General features: G+C 44.6%; 1 protein-coding gene across 3 annotated transcripts in view; it reads right to left on the minus strand.

Moving 5' to 3' along the window:
• Nucleotides 1-25,553, minus strand: part of RAB27B (RAB27B, member RAS oncogene family) — a 267,644-nt gene that overhangs the window by 117,876 nt on the left and 124,215 nt on the right. For all 3 annotated transcript variants that reach the window (XM_069746026.1, XM_069746029.1, XM_069746028.1), the window contains one exon: nt 2,064-2,159. The gene's annotated coding sequence lies outside the window, so the exon portion shown is untranslated. The remainder of the gene's footprint in view (nt 1-2,063; nt 2,160-25,553) is intronic.

A 25,553-nucleotide genomic window follows, 5' to 3' on the forward strand; every position in this document is an offset into this window, starting at 1 on the left:
GGCCTTTTAAATAGGATGCACCTACTCAAAAAACATGATCCAAATGCAGTGATTGTCTATTCAAACGCATACAAGAAAAGCTGTCACTGTGCATGGGCAAGTACTTAAAATCCCTGAGTGTGAGGGGGAACTCACAGGCTCACTCTCTCATTGGGCAAGGAAAGCAGGACTCACAGGCTCACTCTCTCCTTGGGCCAGGAAAGCAGGACTCACAGGCTCACTCTCTCAGTGGGCGAGGAAAGCAGGACTCACAGGCTCACTCTCTCAGTGGGCGAGGAAAGCGTGACTCACAGGCTCACTCTCTTCCTTGGGCCAGGAAAGCAGTACTCACAGGCTCACTCTTTCAGTGGGCGAGGAAAGCGTGACTCACAGGCTTTCTCGATGAGTGGCGAAGGGGAAGCAGGACTCACGGACTCTCTGTATGAGTAGGAAGGGGAAACAGGACTCACAGGCTTTCTCTAAGAGCGGACAGGGAAAGCAGGACTCATGGGATCTTTCAATGGGTGGGCTGAAGCCGGACTCACAGGCTTCCTTTACGAAAGGATGAGGGAAGCCAGACTCACAGGCTCCTTCTATGACTAGGTTCGGAAGCAGGACTCACAGGCTTGCTCTATGAGTGGGAAGGGGAAGCAGGACTCTCAGTCTCTCTTTATGAGAAGACGGGGAAACAGGACTCACGGGCTCTCTCCATGGGCAGGGAAAGCAGGACTGATGGGCTCTTTCAATGGGTGGAGGGAAGACGGACTCACAGGCTTCCGCTACGAAAGGATGGGGGAAGGCAGACTCGCAGGCCCCCTCTATTACTGATTTGGGCAGGCAGACTCCCAGGCCCCTCTATGACTGATTGAGGTATGCAGACTCACAGGCCCCCTCTATGACTGATTGGGGCACCCAGACTCACAGGCCCCCTCTATGACTGATTTTGGCACCCAGACCCACAGGCCCCCTCTATGACTGATTGGGGCACCCAGACTCACAGGCTCCCTCTATGACTGATTGGGGCACCCAGACCCACAGGCCCCCTCTATGACTGATTGGGGCACCCAGACCCACAGGCCCCCCTATGACTGGTTGGGGCAGGCAGACTCCCAGGCCCCCTCTATGACTGATTGAGGTATGCAGACTCACAGGCTTTCTCTATGTGTGGGTGGGAGAAGCAGGACTCACAGGCTTTATCTGAGTGGACGGAGGAAGTAGAACAGACAGGCTCCCTCTGATTGGGCACAGGAGGCAGGAAGCACAGGGTTTCTCTGATTGAGTGAAAGACGCAGGAAAAGTAGGCTGAGCAGGCTTAATGCGAGGAAGGGAAGGCAGAACTTATGGGCTCTCTCTATGAGCAGGTGGAGGAAGCAGGGCTCACAATGTCTATGAGCAGGTGGGCATAGCAGAACTTAAAGACTCTTTATGAGTAGGTGGGGAATGGAGGGTTCACAAGATATTTTTATGATGTAGCAGAAATAAAATTACTCAAATGCTTACCCTATGCCAGACTCACAGGCTTTCTCACGTTATCCTGGCAGCAGTTCAACCACTTTTTAAATGAAAATACCATTTGGTAATCAAACTGTAAATAACTATATATCTCCAAAATCCCATGCTTCTCTCAAAAATTAGATGTGTCTCTCTGATGTTTACTCGGTACATTAAGATATATAACGGATTAAAAAAAGGGATGTCATGTCTATGGCTATAACAACCACATATTAGGATAGGACACTGCCAGGCCAGCACACTTCTTTGCGGACATGGTAATAGAATGACAAGACCGGAGATCAGCAGGATTGGAGGCCACGCAGTGGAGAACATGAGGTGCGTGGAGTAAGGGTCTTTGAAAAGTGTCCTGTATCATGGACATCCTTAATGTAACTGGGAAAGGTTGGAAAATCCTAGATTATGCTGTCCCAGAGGAGTAACTTGAAGCTGCTGGTCCACTGGTCCAGCGAGACATTTTGGCATCTTCAACAGACGTGACCGCTTTACCAGTGCACCCAGTACAGTTCCCTATATTACCCTAGACGCATGCTCATCCCCAAATATGTAGAGACTCATGAAGATCTCCTCACCTTTACGAAGTATCAGTATGTCTACTGACAACTCTTCCTCATCCCTCAGAAAACTTCCTGTCTGCGGTTGTCTCTTCACTGTCCAGTTTGCTGAACCTGAAATTTAAATCTCCAATTAATAAAATATCAGTATAAGTTATATATAGTGTAAATATAAAGAGTAATAGACATTTTAGGACAAATATTAAAAACCGTGTAATGCATTTTACTTACTAATGTATTCTATTTGCATTGTTTTTACTTTTACTAAAAATTGACCTTTCAATTGCTCTTAATAGGTCATTGTTTTAAGTGCTCTAAAAGTCCCTGAATTTGGCGCTGTTTTTCATTTTTCTGCCCTATCACCTTTTGTGTGGGGCTTTGTATTCTTTCCCCCTGCTGTCATTTCCTGCTGTTGATAAGTTTTTGTGGATGTTCAGCCACTCTGATGTAGCATAAAGCCGCTAGGGTTTATCTCTCTGTTGTTTGTGTTATTTAATCTGCACCTACCTTCCGTTTCTATTTAGGAAGTAGGCGACATATAATCTAACATTACGAACTTTTTACTTTATTTTGTATATTGTGATTTACTTTACTCACTCTGGGTCTTTCCTTTTTATCAGCTGCTCACTCTGGAATCTCTCCTTTTTATCAGCACACTTTGCCTTTTGTGGGTAATTCACACTCCGCTCTGCCCTCCGGTTCTTTAGGAGGAACGTGAAGCGCTCAGCCGCCTTTTAGGCAGTTTAGACTGCCATCTTCTAGTTTATGGTTAGGGCTATCTCTGCTCATGCAGGAACCACAAGGGACTGTCTGTAAAGGAACCGGGAGGGTCAGTCGCAGTTGTTAGTTTGTGACCTATTTTCCCGAGTCAGTGGTTACTCTATCTTAACACATTTATACCAGATAAAAAAAATGATGGCAAGAGACCTATCTTTTTTTTTCTATGTCTGCTCTCGTCTAAAGTATAGATGGGCATATGACTCCATGTGTTGTGACTGTCGCACAGCCGCGACACATGCAGCTGCGGTGCTGAACAGCTGTTTTTTGGGTAGCTATCCAGGTTCCCACTGCAGCTATTTGGTAAGCTCTATTAGCGAGCCAAATAAAGAGGGATCCTCATGTCTACATATGACCAGATATTACACTTAGCCTCCTCCATTGAAACTGACTGCGCTTACCCACTGAGCTTGTGCCTGTAGGACTCTAGAGTAAGCGCAGTGAGAAGGCGCGTGTTTCAATGGAGAAGGCTGAATAAATATATCTGGTCATATGCCTCATCATTTTCCATCAACTCATGGACAAAAGTGCACTGCAGGAAGCAAAGAATCCTGTCTAAGGTAACGTTCACATTAGCGTTTCCCGACGCAGCGTCATGCGCCCCTATATTTAACATGGGGGACGCATGGACATGCGTTGTGCTGCGTTGTGCGACGCATGCGTTTTTTTTGCCGCAAGCGTTGGGCGCAGAAACCGCAACAAGTTGCATTTTTTTTGCGTCCAAATTTCGGCAAAAAAGGACGCATGCGTCGCAAAATGCAGCGTTTTTGCGTGCGTTTTGGTGCGTTTTTATTTGCGTTGTGCGTTGCGTCGCCGACGCAGCGGCGCACAACGCAAATGTGAACGTAGCCTAATCAAAGGAGCATGGCTTAAAAACCTGTCACCATGTCACATGTGGTACATTTTTGCCCTGAACGTATTCCTGCTGCTCCCCTCAGTAATCATATTTTGTTGTCTTTTTGTTTTTGATCCGCCATATAGTTCCAGAGATACAGTATGGCGCTATTTAGTCACTGCTAATTTTGATGGTTCCAGAGAGGGGCTTTTTAGTGCTATTTTTTAATGATCTTTCGCAAAGGGTTGAAGTTCACCTGATCCTCCATGGCGTGTCTTTAGGCTGCCTTGCATTACACTGTAAGCACCACCACCTTGGCAAAGACCATAACAATTAGAATTAAATAAATAGGCCCATAACGCTGGAATTGTAAACCCGATTTTATAAAAAAAAAAAAAAAAAAAAAAAAAAAATGCTTAGGGGAGTAGCAAGTATAAAGGAAGAGCAAAACAGATCCTCTGAAAAAAAAAAAAATTCATGAAGCTCTACACACAGGGTTAAATTAGTAAGAAATACACATCCATTAATGTTACACCAATTAGTCCTAAAGTGGCCAGCCTCTTTAATACTGTAACATTCCTCTAATCCAGATTAAATAGGTTTCAATAGGTGCAGAACAAGTATATTAAATTAAATTACTGTGATATATGAAAAAAAGCTTAAAATATGAAATTGTTTAGTCAAAATTGCTAAAAAGAGGTTGTCCTTTTAGGAAATTCCTCTTTGTAAGAAGCGCTCACCAATGATGAAATGACTACAGATTGTTCTGCTCCTAGGAACACACGTAATCTGCGGTAATCTGCAGAAGGACCTGGAAATAAGTATTTCTTTTGCAACGCTACCATAGAAGAAATAAAGCATTAAATAATGTTTATTACTTTCTGTGGGTAAGACAGTACAAGTCAGGTCCTCCAGAGGTAAAATGACTTTTTTTTTGTCCCACCACGCACAGTATCGAGCACAGTACCCTCTCTAATGACTTAGAATACCGTAATAAATATATAAAAACTGGTTTTCTAAAAGAGAAAACTCCTTTAATCCTTCATCTGTTTTGGGTTCAGACAGTACTTTTATTTATATTCACTGTTAGAAAATATTAGCATGTTCCAACATGGCTTCCACATGGATGGGGTGACGCATGTCATTGAAGTCGATGACGTATGTGACTCCCTACATGAGGACAATCACTGTCCGAAAAAAAAGTGAAGACCGGCACGGAAGAAGAAACGACGTCAAGATTTCACGTAAGGGCCACGGACAGTTGAGAATAACGTGTGTTTTTTTTAACGTCTTCGTGGCCGCCATTTTGCTGGACTTGTGCATCAAAACCCCAAAATTTCTGATTTACCAGAATCTCACATTTTTGTGAAAATCATAATAAATTAAAATCATTATGAATAGATTTCGGGCGAAATTGATTCATAGGACCTGATTCCTCAACATCCTTGGCAATTCTTTTGACTTGCCGTCACAAGTGCACCACACCGCAACGATGACGTCGCGCCAGGCCAACTGATCAAATTAAAAGCCCAGGATGTCATCATTTAGGAGACAGTTTCAGGGCTCCCACTCAGCGGCCACAGATTGACATGGCCGATGGACTAGGTACTATCGATTCGCACAAACTCTAGGTATGAATAGCTTTTCTACAGTCCTAACTTGTGGATTTAGGCAGTTTTGCCATTCAGAAGACTTGGAAAGTTAAGCGAGCGACACCGGGATTCATTTAACAAAACAATCTGAGAGAAAAACAAAAAACAGAATAGGCCTCATCTCTCAAAATAAACTGACAGGCCTCGTTACCCATAGCAACAAATCACAGTGCATCTCTCATTGCTCCAAAGCAGTTTACAGAAAGAAAGCTGCCCCCTGATTGGCCGCTATAGGTAACAAGGAGCGGTTAGATGAGGCCTATTCTGCTTCAGATGTCTGAACTCACAGTAAAGACTTCACATTAAAAAAATATATATATAAGATGAAGAAATACAAAAGTAAATGACTCAATTTTACTGAACAGGAAAAATAAATACTCACATTTTTCCACAAGAATGAACTTACATTACCATTGTATAAAACGCATGCAAATATATTGACGGCGCATATGGTATGCCGGAGAATAAAGCAGATGGATAGGTCAGCAAGACACAAGGAAGGAGAAATGTGCTGAAGATTACATGAATAAAATCATATTAAAAAAACACTGTATGATTTTCCACTTCATGACTATCTGAACAGTTTACAATATTTCATGGTTATATGGAAATTGAGCAAGAGACAAGTGCTTAGTCCTAGTTGTTCGTTCTTCATAGTCAAGGATGACCATGACTTCAAGGCTTATAGGAGGATCAGTGGATGTGGGTCTGGAGGTGACTCAGGAGGTCAATCCGGGCCCTGTAGGCTCGCCCACACACAAGACATAGGTAGATGTAGACAGTAGATACTGCTTGTGGCTTAAGCACGTCTTGCCTTAAGAATTTTCCTGTCTTGAGCTGCATGAGCACCCAAGGTGATCTTGCCTCGTCAAGCTAGAGGGTTCAGGGCAAGCTTCTCCCATTCGTTGATGTTGACTCCCAGAATTTTGAGGGACGCTTTAAAGGGAACCTGTCACCCCGTTTTTTGAGATTGAGCTATAAATACTGTTAAATAGGGCCTGCGCTGTGTGTTCCTATAGTGTATGTAGTGTACCCCGATTCCCTATGTATGCTGAGAAATAACTTACCAAAGTCGCCGTTTTCGCCTGTCAATCAGGCTGGTCAGGTCGGGAGGGCGTGGTGACATCGGTGGTTCTTCCTCAGCTTTACGTTGGTGGCGTAGTGGTGTAGTGGTGAAGACACAGCGCGCGATCTGCGCTGTAATCCCTTGCATCGGTGGGGGCGGCCATCTTCCTGGGGCCGCGCGTGCGCAGATCGAGTGCTCTGCTGCACGGGGCTTCAGGAAAATGGCCGCGGGATGCCGCGCGTGCGCATTAGAGATCGCGGCGGCCATTTTCCCAAAGCCGAGATGCAAACTCGGCTTTGGGAAAATGGCCGCCGCGATCTCTAATGCGCACGCGCGGCATCCCGCGGCCATTTTCCTGAAGCCCCGTGCAGCAGAGCACTCGATCTGCGCACGCGCGGCCCCAGGAAGATGGCCGCCCCCACCGATGCAAGGGATTACAGCGCAGATCGCGCGCTGTGTCTTCACCACTACACCACTACGCCACCAACGTAAAGCTGAGGAAGAACCACCGATGTCACCACGCCCTCCCGACCTGACCAGCCTGATTGACAGGCGAAAACGGCGACTTTGGTAAGTTATTTCTCAGCATACATAGGGAATCGGGGTACACTACATACACTATAGGAACACACAGCGCAGGCCCTATTTAACAGTATTTATAGCTCAATCTCAAAAAACGGGGTGACAGGTTCCCTTTAAGGCAGTCTTTGTAGCGTTTCTTCTGCCCCCGACTGTTTGCTTTCCCTGACACGTTTATTCTGTACGGCATTCTGACCACATATTCTGTCTGGCATTCTGACCACATATTCAGCCCACCTGGCTTGGGCTTTCAGCAGAAGAGTGTAGATGCTACAGAACCGAGCTTGTTCCAGGATTGCCGTGTCGGGGACATTGTCTTACCACCTGATGTGGAGAAGTCTATGGAGACAGCTCAGGTGAGTGAGCATGCCGGCTGTAGACAGTCCAGGTCTCACTGGCATAAAGAAGTGTGGTAAGGACCACCGCACAGTAGACCTTCAGCTTGGTAATAATGATGAGTCCCCTCAGCTCCCAGACGTTCTTATGGAGTCTCCTGAAGGCGGCAATGGCATAGGAAATTCTGTTGTTGACCTCATTGTCTATGGTCACTATGTGTGATAGTGTGCTGCCCAGTTAAGTGAAGTTGTCAACTGCTTTGAGGTTGTGCTCCTTCAACTTAATACTTGGCTCTCAATATGGTTTTCCTGGAGCAGGTTGGTACATAACTACTGGTTTGGGTTGAGTACTCAGCCTTGTTTTACGCCATATATAACAGGGAAGGCCTTCTTCTCCATCATTTAGAACCTTCACCATCATACCGTCATGAAACTGCCGGACAATTGAGATGAACTTTCTCAGGCAGCCAAACATTTCTATGATTTTCCACAAGCCGTCTTTGTTGACTGTATTGAAAGCCTTGACCAAGTCGACAAAGGTTGCTGAACTGCTCTTGACACTTTTACTTGAGTTGACACTCCATGAAGACCATATCTGCTATCCCACATTTAGCACAGAAGCTGCACTGGCTTTCAGGTACTGGACCTTGCTCAAGGTGCTGAACGAAGTAATTTAGTAAAAGGTTAGTGCCCTAAATCACAGCAGACCAATTGCTTGGCTGTTTTCAGCCTCTCTGTTGTGCAGGCTTGTAAGTTTGGGGTAAGACTACATTGATACTTCTGCTTGTTTATGGAAAGTGTATATTTTGTATAATATTGGGACTTTATATGACTGAACTTTTGTAATACTTGCACACAAATATTACCCTTTAACTATGTATTTTGCACTTCATTCATCAGGTCTTTTTGTTGCTCCCATTTAGCTTAGCAAGCCTCTGTATTTTAATTATTATTTTTAATTTATTTCTAATAAAAATGTATATTTATATTCCATGAGCATTCAGTTCTTTTTTGTTGTTGTTATCTGATATTTGAGTTCTCTGTCCAAATTATTTGACCTGATTGAGGGCAATTTTGTAAAATATATTCTGGTCTCCAAAGCCAACAATTCATAATTCACATTGAAATACTGTGTGCCAAACCAAATAACTGATGAGGAGAGGAGGAGGAGATTAAGTGGGAAAAAGAATCACAATGAGGATGCTGCTTTCTAGCAAGTGTATTGTCTCAGTCCACAGCTGGGTTCATAGCTACACAGCTCAGTACTGCTGTATGTTGTCTTCCATGCTGTGCCGCTGCTCGTTAGCAAAGTGGATCGCCCCCCTAAGAGCAGTGGGGTACTCGGTACCGGGTCCTTCGGTTCTCAAGGGGGATATCACGGTAGCTGACCCGGCCAGTGGCCCCAGGGACGTCCGTGTAGAAATGGGGAAAGGTCTTTAAAGGGATAATGTTCGTGACGCCACCTGTGGTATTCGGTCAGGGTCACCGACGCTGCTTAGGCGTCCGCTGAGGTGATGTTATGGCAGCTAGATGGTATACCTTCCCACAGGTGAAGTGTTTCACCAGGGCTTCCCAGTATGTAGATGGTGGATGGTGTGAGGCGCAGTGAAGAATGAGGACACAAGGTTGCAGTCTCTTTACCTTTTACTGAAGGCTTCAGCGTCCACAGTCCAGAGCACCAGATCACAGGGCAGGCAGAGTCTGGCCGGTCCGATGGCAAATCCAGAGTCTCCTTATCCAGGTGGAAATCAGTAGCCTTCCTCTAGTGCATGGATATTGTAGTACCTTACTACTGAGCCTCTCATAAGGTCCTCACAACTGTTTTAGATGTTATGTCTCTCTCTCTCTCTGTCCCCCAGATGGATAAGAACAACCCATATGACTGGTGGCCTGAGGCTTTTTACAGGGACTCTAGCACGCCCCAGCCCCCAGAAGTTGCCACTGTGCCTCCTGGGTATAGGTCGGGCAGGTAACGTGGAATTAGCTGCCTGCCAGTCTCTGGAGCAAGGCATGGAGACTATTGCTCCCTCGGTGTTCCGGCTACCGGATCCTGCGCCTCGGAAGGAGGCAGCCTGTATAGGGCAGAACTCCTTCTGGTTTTCCTCTCCTTTTGCTATGACTTCGTTTCTCACCCTCTACAATACCATTCTCTTTTGTGTCCTTCCTTAGGATCCTGCCGCATCGGTAGGCAGTCGCAGCTCCGTGTCTTTCTGTCTAGGCCTCTGACAGGATGCCACCCCTGTCAGAGACCCTCTGACGGCAACTGCTAGATGTTCCTCCTTTCCTCTGTCTGCCTCACAGATACTGCCTGGGTGAAGCCCAGTCAGCTTCTGACTAACTTCCTATCTAGACCACCAGTTTTACCTAGTTGTGAAGAGTGCCCTAATAAATAGGAGCATAGCTCCCCCTGGTGGACTGGAGTGTGAAGTTTGTTGAATGGTTTGTGATACCTGGTAAAGGGATCTCCTTTATTGCCTTCAGATGTAACATTACTCCCCCCTAGAGGAGAATGATATTACTGCAACGACCAGGACCCTGGGGTGCTGCAATAGCAGAAGGAGAGCTGGAATCCCTCATCTCTGTGTGTACAGTATATGGGAGACATAATAGCAGTGAGTCTCTACCTAGTAGCCCAGAGACAACTGAAATTTGGAGATAGACCCTGCAGAGAGGAAAACTGGTGAAAAATGCAGGATATAAGTCATATCATGGCCAGAAATTGTGTTATTCTTAATGTAAAAACCTAACATGGCAGCCTATTCTGAAAAGTCACATGAAATGACAGGTATGCTTTAATTTTAATGTCATCATGCCGCATAGGATATGGGTCACAAATTCATTGGCTAAGTGGCAGAGGGCAATAGTGAGGCTCAGTGGAGGACATACCACTGGTGCCGTTGCAGCGGGCCGCAGGCAGTGGTGTATTGCCCATAGTAGCAGTCCACACAGCCGTTATGGGGCCACTCAGTCAAGAAGGCCCAGTGCTGCTTAACACCGGGCCCCTCTCTCTCCAGCCTATAATCTTTCTGATACTAAGAGTCGGGAAGTAGGCAGTGCGCCAAGTGTTTCCACTGAAAAAGGAGGCGCGTCATGCAGGAACAGAGACACTGGGCAATCAACAATTTCTATCACAAGACTGGCGAGAGCGCCCACTGGCTGCTGTCTCTGGCTTCCAGTATGGCGCATCTCAATGATGAGTATTCATCTGTACCATTAAGGGGCACAGCCATACAGCATATAGGGAACAATAGTGGAAGAGCAGGACTTACAGTGTGTATTCTACTCCCTCCATTGTTACATTCACAGCAGCATCCCACAGAGAAGAGGTGGAGGGAGGAAGCTCCCTGCACAGGACAGCACTGCAGCAGCAAGGAGCTGATATCAGTCCTCTCTGGTGTGTCCTCCTCCTCCATAGTGGGTTCTCCAGCACTTTTTATCTTATCTACCAACAAGATGGCAGACCTCATCCACTGTTCCCTGAAAACCTAATATAAAAGATTAGTATGTGTGTGTGTTTGTATATTTTTATATGCATACATGTGAATATGAGTGTGTGTATGTATATGTACGTGTTAATTCACGTATGTGTATCTATGTGTATGTATGTATGAATGTATATGTGTATGTATAGTACAGATCAAAAGTTTGGACACACCTTCTCATTTAAAGATTTTTCTGTATTTTCATGACTATGAAAATTGTAAATTCACACTGAAGGCATCAAAACTATGAATTAACACATGTGGAATTATATAATTAACAAAAAAGTGTGAAACAACTGAAAATATGTCTTATATTCTAGGTTCTTCAAAGTAGCTACATTTTGCTTTGATGACTGCTTTGCACACTATTGGCATTCTCTTGATGAGCTTCAAGAAGTAGTCACCGGAAATGGTTTTCCAACAATCTTGAAGGAGTTCTCAGAGATGCTTAGCACTTGTTGGCCCTTTTGCCTTCACTCTGTGGTCCAGTTCACCCCAAATCATCTCGATTGGGTTCAGGTCTGGTGACTGTGGAGGCCAGGTCATCTGGCATAGCACCACATCACTCTCCTTCTTGGTCAAACAGCCCTTACACAGCCTGGAGGTGTTTTTGGGGTCATTGTCCTGTTGAAAAATAAATGATGGTCCAACTAAACACAAACCGAATGGAATAGCATGCCGCTGCAAAATGCTGTGGTAGCAATGCTGGTTCAGTATGCCTTCAATTTTGAATAAATCCCCAACAGTGTCACCAGCAAAGCACCCCCACACCATCACACCTCCTCCTCCATGCCTCACGGTGGGAACCAGGCATGTAGAGTCCATCCGTTCACCTTTTCTGCATCGCACAAAGACACGGTGGTTGGAATCAAAGATCTCAAATTTGGACTCATCAAACCGAAGCACAGATTTCCACTGGTCTAATGTCCATTCCTTGTGTTCTTTAGCCCAATCAAGTCTCTTCTGCTTGTTGCCTGTCCTTAGCAGTGTTTTCCTAGCAGCTATTTTACCATGAAGGCCTGCTGCACAAAGCCTCCTCTTAACAGTTGTTGCAGAGATGTGTCTGCTGCTAGAACTCTGTGTGGCATTGACCTGGTCTCTAATCTGAACTGCTGTTAACCTGCGATTTCTGAGACTGGTGGCTCGTATAAACTTATCCTCAGAAGCAGAGGTGACTCTTGGTCTTCCTTTCCTGTGAGCCAGTTTTTTTGTAGCACTTGATGGTTTTTGCAACTGCACTTGGGGACACTTTCAAAGTTTTCCTAATTTTTCAGACTGACTGACCTTCATTTCTTAAAGTAATGATGGCCACTCGTTTTTCTTTACTTAGCTGCTTTTTTCTTGCCATAATACAAATTCTAACAGTCCACTCAGTAGGACTATCAGCTGTGTATCCACCAGACTTCTGCTCAACACAACTGATGGTCCCAACCCCATTTCTAAGGCAAGAAATCCCACTTATTAAACCTGACAGGGCACACCTGTGAAGTGAAAACCATTCCCGGTGACTACCTCTTGAAGCACATCAAGAGAATGCCAAGAGTGTGCAAAGCAGTCATCAAAGCAAAAGGTGGCTACTTTGAAGAACCTAGAATATAAGACCTATTTTCAGTTGTTTCACACTTTTTTGTTAAGTATATAATTCCACATGTGTTAATTCATAGTTTTGATGCCTTCAGTGTGAACTTACAATTTTCATAGTCATGAAAATATAAATCAGGAATGTTAAAAACATAGTCATGCATAGACACCTATATACAGTGGGGCAAAAAAGTATTTAGTCAGTCAGCAATAGTGCAAGTTCCACCACTTAAAAAGATGAGAGGCGTCTGTAATTTACATCATAGGTAGACCTCAACTATGGGAGACAAACTGAGAAAAAAAAATCCAGAAAATCACATTGTCTGTTTTTTTAACATTTTATTTGCATATTATGGTGGAAAATAAGTATTTGGTCAGAAACAAAATTTCATCTCAATACTTTGTAATATATCCTTTGTTGGCAATGACAGAGGTCAAACGTTTTCTGTAAGTCTTCACAAGGTTGCCACACACTGTTGTTGGTATGTTGGCCCATTCCTCCATGCAGATCTCCTCTAGAGCAGTGATGTTTTTGGCTTTTCGCTTGGCAACACGGACTTTCAACTCCCTCCAAAGGTTTTCTATAGGGTTGAGATCTGGAGACTGGCTAGGCCACTCCAGGACCTTGAAATGCTTCTTACGAAGCCACTCCTTCGTTGCCCTGGCGGTGTGCTTTGGATCATTGTCATGTTGAAAGACCCAGCCACGTTTCATCTTCAATGCCCTTGCTGATGGAAGGACGTTTGCACTCAAAATCTCACGATACATGGCCCCATTCATTCTTTCATGTACCCGGATCAGTCGTCCTGGCCCCTTTGCAGAAAAACAGCCCCAAAGCATGATGTTTCCACCACCATGCTTTACAGTAGGTATGGTGTTTGATGGATGCAACTCAGTATTCTTTTTCCTCCAAACATGACAAGTTGTGTTTCTACCAAACAGTTCCAGTTTGGTTTCATCAGACCATAGGACATTCTCCCAAAACTCCTCTGGATCATCCAAATGCTCTCTAGCAAACTTCAGACGGGCCCGGACATGTACTGGCTTAAGCACTGGGACACGTCTGGCACTGCAGGATCTGAGTTCTTGGTGGCGTAGTGTGTAACTTATGGTAGGCCTTGTTACATTGGTCCCAGCTCTCTGCAGTTCATTCACTAGGTCCCCCCGCGTGGTTCTGGGATTTTTGCTCACCGTTCTTGTGATCATTCTGACCCCACGGGGTGGGATTTTGCGTGGAGCCCCAGATCGAGGGAGATTATCAGTGGTCTTGTATGTCTTCCATTTTCTAATTATTGCTCCCACTGTTGATTTCTTCACTCCCAGCTGGTTGGCTATTGCAGATTCAGTCTTCCCAGCCTGGTGCAGGGCTACAATTTTGTTTCTGGTGTCCTTTGACAGCTATTTGGTCTTCACCATAGTGGAGTTTGGAGTCAGACTGTTTGAGGGTGTGCACAGGTGTCTTTTTATACTGATAACAAGTTTAAAAAGGTGCCATTACTACAGGTAATGAGTGGAGGAAAGAGGAGACCCTTAAAGAAGAAGTTACAGGTCTGTGAGAGCCAGAAATCTTGATTGTTTGTTTCTGACCAAATACTTATTTTCCACCATAATATGCAAAAAAAATGATAAAAAAACAGACAATGTGATTTTCTGGATTTTTTTTTCTCAGTTTGTCGCCCATAGTTGAGGTCTACCTATGATGTAAATTACAGACGCCTCTCATCTTTTTAAGTGGTGGAACTTGCACTATTGCTGACTGACTAAATACTTTTTTGCCCCACTGTATATCTCTCAATACCCGTAGGTCAATATCTCAGTGTGCCTCAATGCATGTATATCCGGACCGTAGTCAGGAAACAACTGCCAACCGTCTGGTAAAGAACCTCACAAACTTGCAGTCAATAATTCCCATAAAACTATAACTTTATTAGTACAAAAATACATATATGAAACTGTGAACAGGTACATAAAACACAGGGAGAAAACAGGATACGCACTAGATGGCAGTAAATATGCCCACAGGCTCAAGGCCGACCGGCTACAGCATCATCCGTGCGGCAAGATAAAAGATAGGGGGCCTACGATCAATCATACGTGGAATCCATAACCCCAACCACCGCATCCTAGTAGCACAATAATGTAAACAGTGTATAGATAGATAGCTACCTGATGGTGTCACAGCCAGCAGCCAGGAGCACACCCGACGCGCGTTTCGGAGCGCAATGCTCCTTCCTCAGGGGGCGTCTGCATATAAAAGTTTGGGTACATCTGGACAAAATTACTGTTAGTGAATAGTTAAGCACATTAAAGATGAAATGATCTTTAAAAAAGCATAAAGTTAAAGATGACACATTTCCTTTGTATTTTAGGCCAAAATGAGGCCAGGTGATGCAAATTTCCCAGCTTTATAAAAACCCAGCCTCCTCTAAACTTGTGCCAAAACAGAGCAGCCATGGGTTCTTCTAAGCAGCACCCTAGCACTCTGAAAATGAAAATGGAGGAGGCCCATAAAGCAGGAGAAGGCTATAAGAACATAGCAAAGCGTTTTTGCCCTTTCTTTCCTCAGTCCAAAGAATAATTAAGAAATGGCAGTTAACAGGAACAGTGGAGGTCAAGATAAGGTCTGGAAGACCAGGAACAAGTTAAGTGTGAGCTGCTTGTAGGATTGCACCTTGACTGCAAAAGATCTTCAAAAAGATTTAGCAGAATCTTGAGTTGTGACACATTGTTCAACTCTTCTGAGACTCCTGCATAAATATGGCTATCATGAAAGAGTCATCAGAAGAAAGCCTCTCCTGTGTCCTCACCATAAAATTCAGCATCAGAAGTATGCAAAAGAACATCAAAGCAAGTCTGATGCATTTTGGAAAGAAGTCCTGTGGACTAGTGATGAGCGAGTATACTCGCTGCTCGGGTTTTCCAAAGCATGCTCGGCTAGTCTCTGAGTGTTTGTTAGTGCTCGGAGATTTAGTTTTCGTCCACGCAGCTGCATGATTTACGGCTGCTAGACAGGTTGAATACATGTGAGGAAAGCCTGTTTGTTAGGGAATTCCCACATGTATTCAGTCTGTCCAACAGCCGTAAATCATGCAGCTGAGGCAATGAAAACTAAATCTCCGAGCACTAACAAATACTCGGAGATCACCCGAGCATGCCTGGGAAAACCCAAGCAACGAGTATACTCGCTCATCACTACTGTGGACTGATGAGGTTAAAAAATAACTCTTTGGCCACAATGATCAAAAATATGTCAGAGAAAAAAAAGACACAGAATTTCAGGAAAAGAACATCTCGCCGACCATTAAACATGGGGCGGATCAATCATGCTTTGGGGTAGTGTTGCAGCCAATGGCATTCGGACCATTTCAAGGGTAGAGGGAAGAATGGATTCAATGAAATTACATCAAATTCTTGATGCAAACATAACACCATCTCTAAAAAAAGCTGAAGTTGAAAAGAGGATGGCTTCTACAAATGGATCATGCTCATAAACACATGTCAAAATTCAAAATAGACTACCTCAAAAGGTGCAAGCTGAAGGTTTTACAGTGGCCCTCACAGTCCCCTGATCTAAACATCATTGAAAATTTGTGGCTAGACCTCAAAATAGTAGAGAAAGCAAGACTACCCAGAAATCACACAGAACAAGCGAATGGATGAAAACAAGAACTGAAAGACTCTTGTCTGGCTACAAAAAGCATTTACAAGCTGTGATACTTTCAACTGGGAGTGCTACCAGGTAATAACCATGCATGGTGCCCAAACTTTTAGGAAAGAGAAGGAGATCCAGCTCAACGAAATAGTGAAAAATCCATAATTTATTTCACTCAAAATACAGTGAAAGGACAAAACATCAGCATACAGAAAAAATTATAAAAACAAGGTCAACGCGTTTCCGGTGACTAAGCACCCGGTCACCGGAAACGCGTTGACCTTGTTTTTATAATTTTTTCTGTATGCTGATGTTTTGTCCTTTCACTGTATTTTGAGTGAAATAAATTATGGATTTTTCACTATTTCGTTGAGCTGGATCTCCTTCTCTTTCCTGTTCGTCCACGCCCTGACACAGCGGTTCCGTGCTCCGAGCTCCTGGGAATGTCGGTATGGTGAGCTGGATTTTGTTTTGCCCAAACTTTTGCATTGGTCCATTTTCCATTTTGTAATTTTTAAAATGTAAAAGATTAAAATACATTTTTTTAGCCTAAGTACAAAGGAAATGTGTTATCTTTAAATTTAGGCCTTTTAGAGATCATTTCATCTTCAACTTGCTTAAAGAGAACATGTCACCAGGTTTGACAGATATGAGATACGGCCACCACCTTTCAGACCTGATATACAGCATTCTACCTGCCCCCAACATACTTTTCTGCACGGTTGTTGAGGGCAGAGTACAGTACTGCAGTGCGCATGCGCCCGGGCTCTTTGACCTGCACAAGAGCGCGATGCCAGGGAAACTGTGGATAACATCATCCACACGAAGCAAGAAGGAAGGCGCTGGGACCAAGAACATCGACAACCTAGGACCTGACTGGCCCCCAGGTGAGTATAATAAAAGCTCTTCTTCGTCTCTTACAAGTCGGATTGGGGGCAAATATATAGCAGTATAGAATGCTGTATATCAGCCCTGACAGTTCGTGGCCATATCTCATATTTGCCGACTCTGGTGTCAGGTTCCCTTTAACTGTTCACAGTAACAGTAATTTTGACCAGGGGTGCCCAAACGTTTTCATGCCACTGTATGATGCTCAAATTGTAAAGAATAGGAAAATCAACCTGGCTCTATAAAAAGGGTTATTCACCAAATAATCAAGTTATCTCCGATCCATAGGATGCAACAACTGCGCCCCCCACCCAGAGATCCACGGAAAAGGGGTCTGCAGTCTCGTCCTGAATGGAGCAGAGTTGTGCATGCTCGGGCTCTGCTCTCTCCATTATCTTTAGAGCTGCTGAGCACTGCGCTCAGCTACGGTAATTCCATCAGTTCCATAGAGAATGAATAGAGCAGAAGCAGTACATGCGCCCCTCCAATCCATTCATGGATGAGCTGCAGAGTCATGTTCTCACGATTGCTGGGGGTCCCAGTTGTCAGTCCCTCAACAATCAGTACGTTATCCCTAATCATCGGAATTGGGGATAACTTGATTTATTTGGGGAATAACCCTTTATCAGAAACCAGACGATATAGATATCAGACATATAATGTAATATAATATATTCATGGTTGGGCTCAGCACTACGAATCCTAACAAAGATAAATATATATTCAGTATATAGATCTCCATCTCAGTAAAAAAAATGCTTGCAGGGCGGTGATAATGAGGACAATCTGGCCTACTGCTCAGAGCTCGAGGCTCCGGTGGTCCCATGGCCAGATTGACCTCATCATAAGCGGCATGACGGGCAGGGAGGGGGGCCCAGACATATTTCTTGTACAGGGGCCCTAAGTTGTCAGTGTCCGCCCCTGATGGGGCTAGTACAAAAGGATCTATTCACATGTTGCAGTCATATGGCAAGTACTCCAAATTGCATTCCTTTTGTGAGAAGACAATACAATGTCCTGAGCCCCAGTGTTCCTTTGCTAGCACTACCAGAGTACAAAATTAGGAATTATTACCATAGGGGTTGATATAAAAGTTCTTTTAATTGTGAACTGTAATTTCAAGGTTTGTTTTCTTAACTTTTTATCACATTCTAATAATTGGGGGGACCGCTAAAAACCCCATCAATCTCAAGAACTGGGGCTCTCCAGAGCCCCGTGTGAATGCAGTGGTCGTTTATCTTGCTGATCCTTTCACTCTCAAAGGACTGTTGAAGATCAGTAGAGCGTAACACTCAGCTATTTCTGATAGCACAATTGAGAATGAGTGGAGCAGCGGTGCGTACGATCGATTACCACTCAGTTTACACTGACCTCTTCAGAGCCCCAGTTTTTGGGATCGGTGGGGGTCCCAGTGGTCGGACCCCCAACAATCGGAATGATATCCCCAGTCCAATGGATAGTGGATAACTTCCAACCTTGAGAATACTCCTTTAATGAATTTGGTGTGCCTTGCCCTACAGAGAAATGTCTTCCAGCCATGGACGGATGGCGGAAATTATAGTCGACACTCCGGCCTTAATCATTATTAAGACCGGAGTGTCGAAACACATTGGTTGGTCGCTCTCTAGGATCTATATGTTGTCCGAATTGTGTCTGTTTTTATGAATTTTTTCCATTAAAGACAAAGTTTTATATTTTTCTAAGCTGGAGTACCTTTTTTTCTTCATTCTGTGGTACTTGCACGCCCAAGCCCAGGTGACTCCATGTGTGGAACTCATTCGTGGGAAGAGACTGCAAATGGTGAGCTGACTTCTCCCTTTCCTTTTTTTTAATATAGAGTATAATGCAGCCATCCTATAAAGTATAATGCACCCCTCATAGAATATAATGCAGCCACTCCATAGAGAATACAGTCCACCATAGAGCATACTGCAGCCCCCTCAGAGTATAATACAGCCACCTAAGACTATAATGCATCCCCCTAGAGTATAAGGCAGAACCCTCAAAGATTATAATGCAGACCCATATAGTATAATATAGCCACCCCAGAGTATAATGCATCCCCCTAGAGTACAATGCAGCCCCCTCATAGAATATAATGCAGCCCCCTCATAAGAGTATAATGCATCCACCCCATAGAGTATAATGCAGCCCCCTATAGAGTATAATTCAGCCCCTTCAGAGTATAATGCATACCCCTAGAGTACAATGCAGCCCCCTCACAGTGTATAATGCAGCCACCTCACAGTGTATAATGCAGCCACCTCAGAGTATAACGCAGCCACCTCAGAGTATAATGCAGCCACCTCAGAGTATAATGCAGCTATCTCAGAACATAATGCAGCCCCTTCAGAGTATAATGTGGTCCCCTAATAGAGTATAATGCAGCCACCAAATAGAGTATAATGCAAACCCACTAGAGTATAATGCATCCCCCCAGAGTACAACGCAGCCCACCCACACACAGTATAATGCATCCCCTAGAGTATAATACAGCCCCCATAAAAACACAGTATAATGCAGACACACACAGTATAATGCAGCCACACATATACACACACTATAATGCAGCCCGCCTACATACAGTATAATGCATCTACACACACATAGTATAATGCAGACACACAGTCCAGCAGTATTATAAAAAATAATTAAATTCAATACTTATCTCTCCCCGTTCACCCATTGCGCTGTCTACTGCAGTGAGTCTCATCATCAGTGGGTGGCGCCAGTGCAAGGCCGTCCTTACTTACAGGTCCCATAGCGGCCGCGTGGTGTGCTGCTGACTGGAGGCCCCTAGGGTAGCGGGGGACCCTAGTCTGCCTGCCCCTAAGATTGTCCCTGATTATAGTGAATCTTTTGGGCCACAACCCTTCTGCAAAGCCCTGCCAAAACCGCCCAAAGTTGCAGAAATAATATATAACTACGGTATATGTTACACAGAAATCACATCTTTTCCACCTGTTTTCTGGCAAAATAAGATGATTTCACATTAAAAAAAGGAAGTACCGTATGTGTATGTGGTGGGGGGTCCTACATTCAGACTTCATCTCATGGACAGAGAGGACACTGGTTATAAAGAGCATCTCACTGAACAAAACCAACTCATAAAAGATGATAATAGTATTTCATTCCATAGAAATGGATAATGTCTTGCTGAGCTGGCTGTACGCTCCATTATAATATCTGAATCCATGTATCCGGGCTGCAGTATGATTATAATGTGCAAACATAGAGGAGCATCGCATGGACAGCACGAGCCACAGCTGACGCTCTGATGTATGAACAAAAGGTGTCTGGAAATAATCATCTATATTTAGTGTAAAATTCAGAGATGACAAAACTCAACCCAACAGAGAAATCTTCCTAGACCAAGAGCGTGACCCATTCTACAGAACTGGAACAACACTGCGGATTCAGGCCACAGGAACATCGTTATAAATGTCCAAGGAACCATTTATTATCTGTGCTAGTAAATTATTAAAGTACAGCACTATATGTTAAGAAATATATCCTTGGACAAAGGAGGCAACTGTTATGATCAGGTGACCTTGGAGCAGCATGAAAACTTTCCCTGGAGTAGGTGGTAACTATACTGACCGCAAACCCTGATCTTAACACCGCAACTAGAAGTAGCCGTGGGGTGTAATAGGAATACTATCTTGCCTCAGAGGAGAACCCCAAAGAATAGGCAGCCCCCCACAAATAATGACTGTGAGTAGTAGAGGAAAAGACACACGCAGGCAGGAAACAGGATTAAGCAAAAGAGGCCACACTAGCTAAAATAGGAAAGAATAGGACAGGATACTAAGCGGTCAGTATTAAAAATCCTTCCAAAATATCCACAGCAGAAAATACAAAAAACTCCACCATCTAACTAAAGATGTGGAGTGTATATCTGCAACTCCAGAGAATCCAACAAGACTGAGAAAACACGGACACAGTCTAAGCTGGACAAGAGAAAAACAAAAGAATAGCACAGCATATAAGCACACAGCAAGTGTGCCACAGAAAAAGATACAGACACTTATCTTTGCTGAATTGGCAGCTAAGCAGGAGAAGCCAGAAAGTGATCCAACACTTCCCAAGAAACACTGACAACTGGCAATGACTAATGAGTCCTGCAAACCTAAATACCCCAGTCAGATTTGCAATCAGCAGATACACCTGTCCAGGACTGCAGGCCAGGGACAACTGCATTACCACCTACAGCCACCGGAGGGAGCCCAAAAGCAGAATTCACAACAGTACCCCCCCCCCCCTTGAGGAGGGGTCACCGAACCCTCACCAGAGCCCCCAGGCCGATCAGGATGAGCCAGATGAAAGGCACGAACCAAATCAGCGGCATGGACATCAGAGGCAAAAACCCAAGACTTATCCTCCTGGCCATAACCCTTCCATTTGACAAGGTACCGAAGCTTCCGCCTCGAAAAACGGGAATCCAAAATCTTCTCAACAACATATTCCAACTCCCCATCAACCAACACAGGGGCCGGAGGATCAACAGAGGGAACAACGGGCTCCACATATTTCCGCAACAAAGATCTATGGAAGACATTATGGATAGCAAAAGAGGCCGGAAGCGCCAGTCGAAAAGACACCGAATTAATAATCTCAGAAATTCTATAAGGACCAATAAACCGAGGTTTAAACTTAGGGGAAGAAACCTTCATAGGAACATGACGGAAGACAACCAGTCCAGATCCCCAACCCGAAGCCGGGAACCAACACACTGACGATGGTTAGCAAAACGTTGAGCCTCCTCCTGAGACAACACCAAATTGTCCACCACATGAGCCCAAATCTGCTGCAACCTGTCAACCACAGAATCCACACCGGGACAGTCAGAAGGCTCCACCTGCCCAGAAGAAAAACGAGGATGAAAACCAAAATTACAAAAGAAAGGCGAAACCAAAGTAGCCGAACTAGCCCGATTATTAAGGGCAAACTCGGCCAATGGCAAGAAGGCCACCCAATCATCCTGATCAGCAGACACAAAGCATCTCAAATAAGTCTCCAAAGTCTGATTAGTTCGCTCGGTCTGGCCATTTGTCTGAGGATGAAATGCAGAAGAAAAAGACAAATCAATGCCCAGCCAGGCACAAAAGGCCCGCGAAAACCTAGAAACAAACTGGGAACCTCTGTCGGACACAATATTTTCCGGAATACCATGCAAACGAACCACATGCTGAAAAAACAACGGAACCAAATCAGAAGAGGAAGGCAATTTAGGCAAAGGCACCAAATGAACCATCTTAGAGAACCGGTCACAAACAACCCAGATAACAGACATCTTCTGGGAGACCGGAAGATCAGAAATAAAATCCATCGAAATATGCGTCCAGGGCCTCTCAGGCACTGGCAATGGCAAAAGCAACCCACTAGCACGGGAACAACAAGGCTTGCCCGCGCACAAGTCCCACAGGACTGCACAAAAGAACGCACATCACGCGACAAAGAAGGCCACCAAAAGGACCTACCAACCAAGTCTCTGGTACCAAAAATGCCAGGATGACCAGCCAACACGGAACAGTGAACCTCAGAAATCACTCTACTAGTCCATCTGTCAGGAACAAACAGTTTCCCCACAGGACAGCGGTCAGGTTTGTCAGCCTGAAACTCTTGAAGAACCCGTCATAAATCAGGGGAAATGGCAGAAAGGACCACCCCTTCTTTCAGAATACCGACCGGTTCTAAGACCTCAGGAGAATCAGGCAAAAAACTCTTAGAGAGGGCATCAGTCTTAATATTCTTAGAACCCGGAAGGTACGAGACCACAAAATCAAAACGGGAAAAAAACAAGGCCCATCGAGCCTGTCTAGGATTCAGCCGTTTGGCAGACTCGAGGTAAATCAGATTCTTATGATCGGTCAAGACCACAATACGGTGCTTAGCTCCCTCAAGCCAATGTCGCCACTCCTCAAACGCCCACTTCATAGCCAACAACTCCCGATTGCCGACATCATAATTGCGTTCAGCAGGCGAAAACTTACGGGAAAAGAAGGCACACGGTTTCATTAAGGAACCAACAGGATCCCTCTGAGACAAAACGGCCCCTGCCACAATCTCAGAAGCGTCAACCTCAACCTGAAACGGAAGAGAAACATCCGGTTGGCGCAACACCGGAGCAGAAGTAAATCGACGTTTAAGCTCCTGAAAGGCAGAGACAGCCGCAGAGAACCAATTCGCCACATCAGTGACTTTCTTCGTCAAATCGGTCAAGGGTTTAACCACGCTGGAAAAATTAGCAATGAAACGGCGATAAAAATTTGCAAAACCCAAAAATTTCTGAAGGCTCTTCACGGATGTGGGCTGAATCCAATCATGAATGGCCTGAACCTTAACCGGATCCATCTCAATAGACGAGGGAGAAAAAATAAAGCCCAAAAAAGAAACCTTCTGCACCCCAAAGAGACACTTAGACCCTTTCACAAACAAAGCATTGTCACGAAGGATCTGAAATACCATCCTGACCTGTTGCACATGAGACTCCCAATCATCGGAAAAAATCAAAATATCGTCCAAATATACAATCAAGAATTTATCAAGATAAGTCCGGAAGATATTATGCATGAAGGACTGAAAAACAGATGGAGCATTAGAGAGTCCGAATGGCATCACAAGGTATCCAAAATGGCCTTCGGGCGTGTTAAACGCAGTTTTCCATTCATCACCCTGCTTAATATGAACAAGATTATATGCCCCCCGAAGGTCAATCTTCGTAAACCAACTAGCTCCCTTAATCCTAGCAAACAAATCGGAAAGCAAAGGCAAAGGGTATTGAAACTTGACCGTGATCTTATTCAAGAGGCGATAATCAATACAGGGTCTCAAGGAACCATCTTTTTTAGCAACAAAAAAGAACCCCGCTCCCAACGGTGAAGAAGATGGTCGAATATGCCCTTTCTCCAAAGACTCCTTAATATAGCTCCGCATGGCGGTATGTTCAGGCACAGACAGGTTGAAAAGTCGACCCTTAGGAAACTTGCAGCCTGGAATTAAGTCAATAGCACAATCGCAGTCCCTGTGCGGTGGAAGGAAACTGGACTTGGGCTCATCGAATACATCCTGAAAATCAGATAAAAACTCTGGAATTTCAGAAGAGGAAGAAGAGGAGATTGACATCAAAGGAACATCATTATGAACCCCCTGACAACCCCAACTAGTCACAGACATGGACTTCCAATCCAACACAGGATTATGTACCTGCAACCACGGAAAACCCAGCACGATAGCATCATGCAAATTATGCAACACCAGAAATCGACAATCTTCCTGATGGACTGGCGCCATGCGCATGATCACCTGTGTCCAAAACTGGGGCTTATTTTTAGCCAAGGGTGTAGCATCAATGCCCCTTAAAGGAATAGGGTTCTGCAAAGGCTGCAAGGGAAAGCCACAGCGCTTGGCAAATTCAAAGTCCATTAAGTTCAAGGCGGCGCCTGAATCCACAAACGCCATGACAGAAAATGATCACATTGCATTAGCTCAGGAATTTGCTCTGAGTATAACGCCACAGCGTGCACAGTTCTGTGCTCCCGCAAGCGCCGGTCAATCTGAATGGCCAGAGACATAGAATCACTCAGACCGGAAGGCGTGGGAAACCCCACCATAACATCTTTAATGGATTCAGAAAGACCCTTTCTGAAAATTGCCGCCAAAGCATAATTATTCCATTTAGTCAACACCGACCATTTTCTGAATTTCTGACAATACAATTCTGCCGCCTCTTGACCCTGAGACAGGGCCAACAAGGTCTTCTCAGCTTGATCCACAGAATTAGGTTCATCATATAACAATCCCAAAGCCTGAAAAAAAGGAGTCTACATCAAGCAAAGCTGGATTACCAGGTTCCAGGGAAAATGCCCAATCCTGCGGGTCGCCACGCAGCAGGGAGATGACGATTTTAACCTGCTGAATGGAATCACCGGAGGATCGAGGTATCAAAGCAAAAAACAGTTTACAGTTGTTCTTAAAACTCAAAAATTTGGACCTGTCACCAAAAAACAAATCAGGAGTAGGAATCTTCGGTTCTAAAACAGTTTGAACAATATAATCAGAAATACCCTGTACCCGAGCAGCAAGCTGGTCTACACGAGCAGCTAATTCCTGAACATTCATGCTAGCACAAGGCTCTACAGCCACCCAGAGATTAAGAGGGAGGAGAAGACAAAGTAGACTGAAGAAAAAAAAATGGCTCAAGACCTTTCTTCCCTTCTTCTGAGATGCATTTAACTCATTATTGCCAGTTGTACTGTTATGATCTGGTGACCTTGGAGCAGCATGAAAACTTTCCCTGGAGTAGGTGGTAACTATACTGACCGCAAACCCTGATCTCAACACCGCAACTTATCTTTGCTGAATTGGCAGCTAAGCAGGAGAAGCCAGAAAGTGATCCAACACTTCCCAAGAAACATTGACAACTGGCAATGACTAATGAGTCCTGCAAACCTAAATACCCCAGTCAGATTTGCAATCAGCAGATACACCTGTCCAGGACTGCAGGCCAGGGACAACTGCATTACCACCTACAGCCACCGGAGGGAGCCCAAAAGCAGAATTCACAACAGGTAACACTATGATATTTATATTCTTGGACATATGGAGCAGTATTATAGTTGTTATATTCTTGTACATAGGGGCAGTATTATAGTAGTTATA

Source organism: Ranitomeya imitator, chromosome 1, assembly GCF_032444005.1.
Source record: "Ranitomeya imitator isolate aRanImi1 chromosome 1, aRanImi1.pri, whole genome shotgun sequence".
Lineage (NCBI taxonomy): Eukaryota > Metazoa > Chordata > Amphibia > Anura > Dendrobatidae > Ranitomeya > Ranitomeya imitator.